General features: G+C 44.6%; 1 pseudogene across 1 annotated transcript in view; it reads left to right on the top strand.

Annotated features, from left to right (window-relative positions):
• The first annotated feature begins 3,052 nt into the window (after positions 1–3,052).
• Positions 3,053–8,822, top strand: part of LOC116624754 — a 9,624-nt pseudogene continuing 3,854 nt past the window's right edge. Inside the window, exon 1 of the transcript XR_004297947.1 lies at positions 3,053–3,514. The product of XR_004297947.1 is annotated as a cathepsin L1-like (transcript). The remainder of the gene's footprint in view (positions 3,515–8,822) is intronic.

The raw sequence follows: 8,822 nt of genomic DNA, 5'->3' as shown, positions 1-8,822 counted from the left end.
TTTACAAGTACAAGCTATAAAATTTTGTGACATATCAAGTTTTCTCATCTACTGACTTATCTTAAATGCTCATTGAGGGGCACCTGGCTGGCTCAGTCGGTTAAGCATCCGCCTTCGGCTCAGGTCATGATCCCGGGGTCCTGAGATTGAGCCCCACATGGGGTTCCCTGCTCAGTGGGGAGCCTGTCTCTCCCTCTCCTTCTGTCCCTCTCCCTGCTTGTGCTCTCTCGCTCTCTCTCTCTCAAATAAATAAATAAAATCTTTTTTAAAAATGCTCATTGAATTAACAACGCTCATTAATCAGTTTCTCATGGTCGATGTCCTTCTTTGCCTGGTTTGAGGGTCTGAGTTTCTGTGAAGACTCCCCTCACTGAGGATGCAGCCTCCCTAGGACTCTGCGCTCTTCTTTGTGTGAGGCTCCCCTGTCTCCCGGCTCAGGTTCCCACTTCTCCAGCGTCCTCACATCCCCGGACCTGGGAGCCAGCCGTCTAGCCGGGGCCCTGTCCACCTTGGCACTGGGAAACTACTGGGGGACCTTATCAGTCAACACAGGCTGTAAATAGTGAGGCCCCCACTAAAACCTTTTTCATGTAGAAAACACTCATGCAAAACAGGTTATCTTGTGGAATGTTCTGATTTGTGGCTTTATCTAATTGCTTTCTCCTGGTGGCATTTAATTTATCCTCCGTAAAGTGGAATAAAAGCTTGATTAGATTTCCATTCATCATTTGGCAAGAACATTATCCTGAAGATAAGAAATAAAAATAAATGTTACTATCTCTGCCCCCAAAGGCTGCAGCATAAAGCTGGTATTCAATGAAAAGTAGCTTTTCATCTTACTGATGCCTGAACCCTGAGCGCCCTATTGTGTGCCAGTGTTCCCACATTTTGGGATGTTCCTGGAATAGCAAAATTGTGCACTGTGTAGACACTGTGTAGACTGTCCCAGGGTGCCTGGAGGAGGGCGCCGTGGGGTCACATTTCACCTGCATTTAACCAAACCCTGTGCTCCTGGGGGCCGGGCTCTCCTCCTGTTCAGGTGATCGACAGCAAGCCCTGACTGTTCTAGTAACAGTATTTGGCACAGCCTGGATTGGATTTGTGCCCAACTGCTTGGATTCCTCTGAGCTCACTGAGCACTCCACTATGCAAATTATGGGGCATCAACTGAGAACAGTTCCCCTTTGCAACAGGAATGCACACAACTCAGGTGGAGGAGAGTGGGGCGTGGGGAAGGAGTTCTCCAGCCAGGATGCAGGAACCTGAAGCTGAGCACACATGGCTGACGCGGAAAATATGTCTTAACCCACTTGAGGGACTGTAGTATTTTCTTTTTTTGTTTCTCAACCTTCAACTGTGTTAGTGGCTAAGTAGGATTGGAAGTTAAGTTGAGTCCACGGAAACTGAAGGATGAGCCTAAGGAGAAAGTGTAAACCTCAGTTCCCCAGTTTTCAGCAAACCTCTGCATTTCTTTCCAGTTCTGGGATGTAATTAGCCCCTTTCAGATTCAACCATGATTATAGCCCTGCCCTTGGGAATAATTATTGTCCACACTGCCCAGAACTATCATATCCCTTTATCCTTCTTTTTATTTTTTTTTTAAGATTTTATTTATTTATTTGACAGAGACACACAGCGAGAGAGGGAACACAAGCAAGGGGAGTGGAAGAGGAAGAAGCAGGCTTTCCACGGAGCAGAGAGCATGATGCGGGGCTCGATCCCCAGACCCTGGGATCATGACCTGAGCCAAAGGCAGACGCTTAATGACTGAGCCACCCAGGCGCCCCTCCCTTTATCCTTCTTAAAGTAAGTCTGACTGGGAGCCACCCTGCTAAATCTAGTTTCTTGCATTCTTCAGGGAGACTTTCTTGCTCCCCATGGCTGTGCAAGGGTCCTGAGGTCTTAGGAACAGTATGTGTTTGTGGCGCTTGGTCATCCCAGAATCTGTGACCTGCTCCCCTCTTTGTTAAAGCTGTGCCTGAGAATTTTCCAGAGCCCACCCTCTCTAGACCAGCCTCGCACAGCATGAGTGCAAGCAGGCTACTGCCCTCAGCTTTTGAGAAACCCTGCCCCTCTCCCAGGGTTGGGGACACTCTTCTCCCCTCTTCTTCCCACTCCATAGGCAATGGATGCTTCATTCCTTGATGACAGCGACCTTATGGGAGGTTTTCAGATTGGACCCTGAGATTAGGAAACCTTATCTTCTCTCTTCAAAGCTTGGCCCTCAGGACCCTTGTGGACTCAGAAATTATGTTTGCGATGTCAAAGGCTGAATGGTGACTCTTTCCTCTTTGCATTTCTGCTGTTCAAATTCTGATCTTTAAGACAAGGAAATCTCTAACTGTAGAGGGGACAAGTTCCTAGAAAAGGAACACAAACAAGAAAAGAACACTAAGATTTTCATTAATTATCGCTCTCCTTGCGTCACACCCAGGTGGCTACAGGACCCCCTTTGGCATCTGATACCGTCTCCCCTCCCGGAGCAACCCCACCCCCACCCCAGGACCTGCTCTCGAAGAAATAACTCAAACATGGAGGTCTTCTGCTGGGGAAGAGGGTGGTGGCTCCTGCAGGGAGAGGAGAGGATCTCCCCAGAAGTCAGTGCACAGTCACAGATAAGGAAACGCTTTCCAGAAATGTTTAAATGGACACAGTGGCAGAGCGGAGGGACTGTGCCTGGGGTAGTGACCTTGGGGACAGGTTTGGAGAGGCATGTAGTCCCTTGGACTGCAGTATAAACATTAACTATTGTCCTTTGCAATTCTCTCCCATCATCTTCGTTGACAGCCAGCCTTCAATCCCGGGTCTGGCACCGTTCTGCAACACCGCGTGCTGCCTTGTCTGGAGTTACAGCTCCTGAGACCGACTCCTGGCTCCCTGCTTACTGGCTAAAGAAGTTCCCAAACCTCTCTAAGCTTCAGTTCATTCACCTGTAAGATCAGATAAGGGTTTTTACAGTGCTCAAAGGCCATCAGTCAAAGCATAGTGTTCCTGAGTGAGCCATAAATCCCAGTTGTCTACTGGTTTTAAGAAGCCACAAGGAAGTAGATTGGGACTTTGGATACTGTCTTTTTTTTTTTCTCTTTAATTTCGCTTACCAGAACTTTCTAAAATTTTCATAATGATCACCTGTTTTTTTTTTAAATTAAAAAAACTAAGGAGTAACAGAAGAAATTGCGAAAAGGACAATGGCCAAGATCCTTCTAAGAATCCTTAAAAACAGCCACTACCAAGTTGTTCATGAAAGCTCTAACAGGATGAGACAAGCCAGGGCAATGATGCATTACTGCCCCAACCATATAAACAACATGTGACATGATTGCTCACGAGCCAGGTAACTGTTCACTCACGTTTGCTGGCAAGTCCAGTTTGCCAGGACCAATTGGAAAGTGAATCCACTAAAGTGGAGAAAGTCATTTTTGACTTGCCTATTATGTTTCTGAGAACATGCAAGAGAAGAGGGGGAAGAACACCAGCTTCCCAGATGGATCACCCATGAACAAGGCTCACTAAGGTGAGTCCAGGAGGCAGCGTTGCATTTTGCCTGAAAATCTCCCCACAGTTGAACCATTTCAGTGCATCGTGCACATTTGGGGGCTCAACAAGCAGGGAACACAGGGCAGAAAGCCATGTTGATGGAAGCTGGTTTGGTTGAGAGACTCCAAGGTCACCTTAGTCCTTTACTCTCAACGGACATTGAGCACAGAGCACCTGTGAGAGCGTGTTGGAATGGCTCCAGCTGAGAGTTGTGGCCTCGTGACCCTAATCCTCTGTCCATCTCTGCTGGTCCTATGACCTCAGCTGCTCGGCCCTCCCTAGACCTCAAGGCCTTGTCACATGTTCTGTTATTTTTCTGTGTTGTCTGACAATTCTGACAAATCTTCAGTGATATATCTTAAGATATGACCCCAACAAGGGTGTTTTGATGATAAGGGCCCTCTTAAATTCCAGAACATGATTAAGAATAATAGTAGTAGCTACATGCTAGAGATTATATGCTGACCACCATGTAATTTATCTTCTATAATCTTTTCAATACTTTCAGAAGTAATCATATGAAATCCAAAATGTCACTTCAACTGAGTACCCAAACTGCTTCTTAACACCGAACTTAATTGCAGTTTGAACCTATCCCATAAAGGTAATATTAACCTGTCAGCCAGGAAGTTTTCATTCTGGTCCAGCGAGTCTGCCACTTAGGTCCTCTCCATCCCTCAAAGAGGTGAGGTGGAAACCTTGCTTTGTCTCCTAGAAAGAGGCATTGCCAGGAACAGTCCTTTTCTTTGGCTAATAACTCTCTGGCCACCACCTTCTTCTATAAAGACCTTCCATGTTGTACATCTCCTGGGAACACCTCTCTACCAGCTCCATGGGGCCCTGCCTGATTCATGAAGTATTTCATAAAGCCACTTAGATCTCCAAATTTACTTGGTTGGATTTTGTTATTTACCAGGAAAAAGAATTTCCTCTGCCCTTTAAGGTCCTTCAAGTTGGACTAAGAATCTAATTGATCCAAGGCAGATTTACAAGAGAAAATCAAATTTAGTTTTGTACATACAGGGAATCCATATAGGCATGAAATTCTAAAGACAGGCAGGCAACACAGGGTTCACAGGACATCCAGAGATAAGGAGAAGGGTCAGGACTGGGAATACAAAGAGGAGGGAGACTGTTAGCCGGCAGGTGAAAGGAGATGTTGGAAAGCAAAGTTGTCCTGTTGTACAGGTTAGTTTCTCAGGTAAGGAGGCATCTGTTAATGCCCTCTTCCTGCTAAGGCAGGCAGGTGAGGGAGAGGTAAAGAGTTTCTCCTAAATCAGCTGGGTTTTGGTTGCTTTTAACTCAAAAACAATCTTTATGCCAAAGTGGCCCATCTTAAGGCAGCCTGCCCTTGGCCCCTACACAATTAAAAAAATTTACTCCAAAACTTGATATTCAATCTACTTGTATTCGCAATTATGTGCAGATTACTTATAAAAACTTTATTAAGCATTAGACAAAGTCAATTTTATCCTAAGCTATTATGTTTTTTTAATTGATGAAAGATCTTATTCTTATAAGAATCTTATTCTTATTCTCATAACAACTTATTTAGCTAGTAAACTCAGGTAGAATAAAAGTCTTTATATTTACTGTTGATAACTCTAAAGATGTGTTTGTGTTAGTTAAACCATCAACCTTAAAGTAGCATTTATATCAAATAATTTTCTAGATCATGTGAACTTGAAAAGCACTTGGGTTAGTTTTTACCTTTTGGAGTTTTAGAATGCCCAATGCTTACTGTCACTTGCCTTCAAACCAACTAAATAGAGGTCTTCACAAGTTAATTTTGGCAATGCCATCCGAAGGTAAAAGCATTTACAACACATCTGTAGATGCCCATGAACATACAGAGCGTTGCGGATGTTATAGATTCCATTGTAAAATTACTGTCATGAAATTGGTACAAAACACACTAGTTTTGGGGCATCTGGCTGGCTCAGTCAGTAGAGCATGTGGCTCTTGATCTCGGGTTTGTGAGTTCCAGCCCCATGTTCGTAAGAGAGAGTACTTAAAATATAAAATCTTAAAAAACAACAACAACTAACTTTTATGTTTGGATCTGTTTTTATTTTTCTGGTAGATGGAATAAGTTAAGGTTATTTGTCTAGAGGGCTAAAGTTTTTTTTGTTTTTGTTTTGTTTGTGGAGAAGACACTTAAGATTTGTATTTGTTGTTGGCAAATCAAGTTTTAAACGGCCTTGCCTTCCATGTTTGGTTGGTAAGAATAATCTCCTTGGAATCTGCATTGTGAAGAGACGAGCCACATAAGGAGCTCCTGGAGAAAATGAGTAGAACACTGAATGTTTATATTTTGAAGGCACAGGGAAAAAATACAAGCACTTTCTAGAAGGACTTTTGATCTCTTTGGGCCAGAACTTTTACAATACTTATAAGCCTTTTGAGATAAATAAGGGAGGTTTAGGGATTGGTAAAAGGATTGGTGTTCTTTGAATTATTTTTGCAACCAGACCTTCTGTCCGGTAAAGACTAGATTTGTAAAACAAGGACATCTGTTTTTAGTTTCTCAAAGAATGGACTTCTTGCTTTAATAATATCAAAGGACTGATGCACCCATCCACCTGTGAGAAAGTCTTCCTCTGAGTAAATTTTGCTTAACAGAAAAGGCCTAAAAATTTAAAAGAGAAAAATGAGAACTAAAAAATTCTATCAGGCTCTAAATATCAGCTTTTAATTTTGCCAAATTTTTTATTATACAGTTATTAAAATTTTTAAAAATATATTGTCAGATCTTAGCCAGGAAAAACAGTAACACTTTCTGGCAATATTAAACAACATCATGGGCCCAAAAGATATCCTTCAAGAAGGTGTAAACAGTACTATTTTTACAAGATGTAGAACCACTCCCAAAGATAGCCCAAGACAGAGCTGAGGCAGCTGGAAAGCCAAGTCACATTTTTAGGATGTAAAACCAGAGGGATGAGAGGAAACTAATTCCAAGAGAAAAGGATCCATAACCAATGGGTCTGGACTTGGAAAGGAAGGGATAATGTGAATTTTTGTTTCCCTCTCTCACCTGGGCTCAGGAAGAATTGATTTAAAAATGAAACAAAGAAAGAAACAAACTCTGGGGACCCTGCCCAAGTTGGAGAAATGTTTTACTCTGGCCCTCAGTTCAGTCCTTGACCAAGGATGACAGGCATCTTGGGAGGATCACCTGTCACCTCAGGCAGTTTCCTGTGAGGAGGTGAGTGTCTCTTCAGGTGGAAAGGCACCTGAGACGGGAAAGTAGCAGACGGAGCACTCAGGGAAGGGAGGATGGAGGAGCTGTAGGAGACAAGTCAGTCTTACAGACTTTGGTCTTTTTTTTTTTTTTAAGATTTTATTTATTTATTCATGAGAGAGAGAGAGGCAGAGGGAGAAGCAGGCCCCCCGCTGAGCAGGGATCCTGACGCGGGGCTCGATCCCAGGACCCTGGGATCATGACCTGAGCTAAAGGCAGACGCTTAACCATCTGAGCCACCCAGGCGCCCATACAAACTTTGGTCTTAAGCACCTCTCATGTTTCTAATTTTTCAATACCTTTTTGTAATGAATCTTTCAATGTGACTATTTTGGAATGTTGAAGGCTTTTGGACGCTTCTTCGTATTAATTAAAGCAGGCATCCCATTCTGTGTATTTAGATTGGGAACCCTGACTTTCATACACTTCTTAAATGAACAATCCTGTCCAACTGGAATATTCCCCATAATGGACACTGTAATTCTAGGTTATTTTTAATAAAATTTTTTTATCTTGCTAGATATCTGTACCTTCTGGGACTATAGTTCTTAGGCAGAAAATAAGCAGGTGTGCCAGAAGGTACCATGCCTGACTAAAATGTAAGGATCCCAGTAGCTAAGGCTTTGGGTTTCGTGGAGCCGAGCTAATACCTAAGAGGGAGGTGCCATGGGGTTGAGGACTGTGTCATGTTTCACAGGGTACCAAGTTGCAGGGAAATCTTCTTGAGGCTGACAGGTGACCTAGTGTCCATCTAACCTGCTCTGTGACCACCTTATCCTAACCCGGGAGTCTGTTTGAGATGGCCAGAAATCTAGTAGCCTTTAAATGCTCAACCCATGCCCATCAATTTGTGAGGTTTTTTGGCTTCCAAGATCCTGCTAGCAATAACCGTGATGTACACAAAATAAGACAAACAAACATGTACCTTCATATATCAGCAGAACTGCGTCCTGGCACTAAGAAGGCCCTGTGAGCACCACGACCCATTCCCTTGAGGAGCTTGCTGAGGTTTTCCACATGGGGAGTGTGGCCTGAAAGGCCTGGGTTGGCTCAGGGCAGACCCTTCTGTCAGCTCAGTGGGGCTCCAGGCAAGCATGCCAGCACCACTGGGCTCCTGGCATAACCTTCTGCAGCTCAAGCTGACACGCCCTGTAAAGGAAAGCCAACTAGATCCGGAGCTCCGAGGCAAAAATAGAGACAAAACAGAGCTCCGACCCAGAGGACCTTACCCCCAGTGCTGGGGAAGGGGGAGAAGACCCAGAACTCAATGGTTCGTGGGCACCACCCCTGTGTTTTCCTTGTCCCGAATGCTGCCGGGAGTTTACTCCACATCTGGTCCCTGCCACCAAATCAAAATTCAACCAAGTAAATTTGAAGATCTCATTGGCTTTATGAGAGGATTCATGAACCAGACAGCATGCCATCTAGCAAGTAGAAGGGAACTCAGCTGAGCTAAACAAAAGAAAGGTTTTAAAAACCAGAGAAAAAGCATCAAAAGAAGAAGAAAGGACTCTATTTGCAAGGAATGCATTGTTTGGAGCAGGTGGCCCTGCTCAGGGGAGCAGAAGAGTCTCTCAGCCAATTCCCCAGATGGGCCAGGAAATTCCATGTTGGCTCTTTCAAGGTTACATTGTTGGGAGTTGAACCTGAAGTTGGGTAAGGTACTAAGTCTTGGTTTCCTGAATTGGGGCCTTAACCTAAGTGACCCCAGTTTGGGCCTGTGGACTTCCTTCTCACGGCCCTCACAAGAAAGCAGTATGGAATGAGCCCTCCTCTGTGTTAATGCCTGCCATGTAGTGTATTCAGTCCACAAGACTCCTCTGAGGAAAACTGAATCACTGCCCCACGTCCTTCATGAGGAAACTGAGGCTGAGGGCGCTGGGGAGCCTGCCGGGGGTGGGAGGGCCCAGCCACGAGCTGCAGAATGCCCGAGCTGGCCCCGACCTGACTCCCAACCCCTGTATGGAATCCCTTTGACCCCTGCCCTCCCTGAGCAGAGAAGTGCTAGAGACCTGGTGTGAGGAGGATCACGCGGGGCGGG

Source organism: Phoca vitulina, unplaced genomic scaffold (assembly GCF_004348235.1).
Source record: "Phoca vitulina isolate PV1807 unplaced genomic scaffold, GSC_HSeal_1.0 scaffold70, whole genome shotgun sequence".
NCBI classification, from domain to species: Eukaryota; Metazoa; Chordata; class Mammalia; order Carnivora; family Phocidae; genus Phoca; species Phoca vitulina.
Note: the sequence above shows the minus strand (reverse complement) of the source record. Positions and strands in the feature narration are given on the sequence as shown.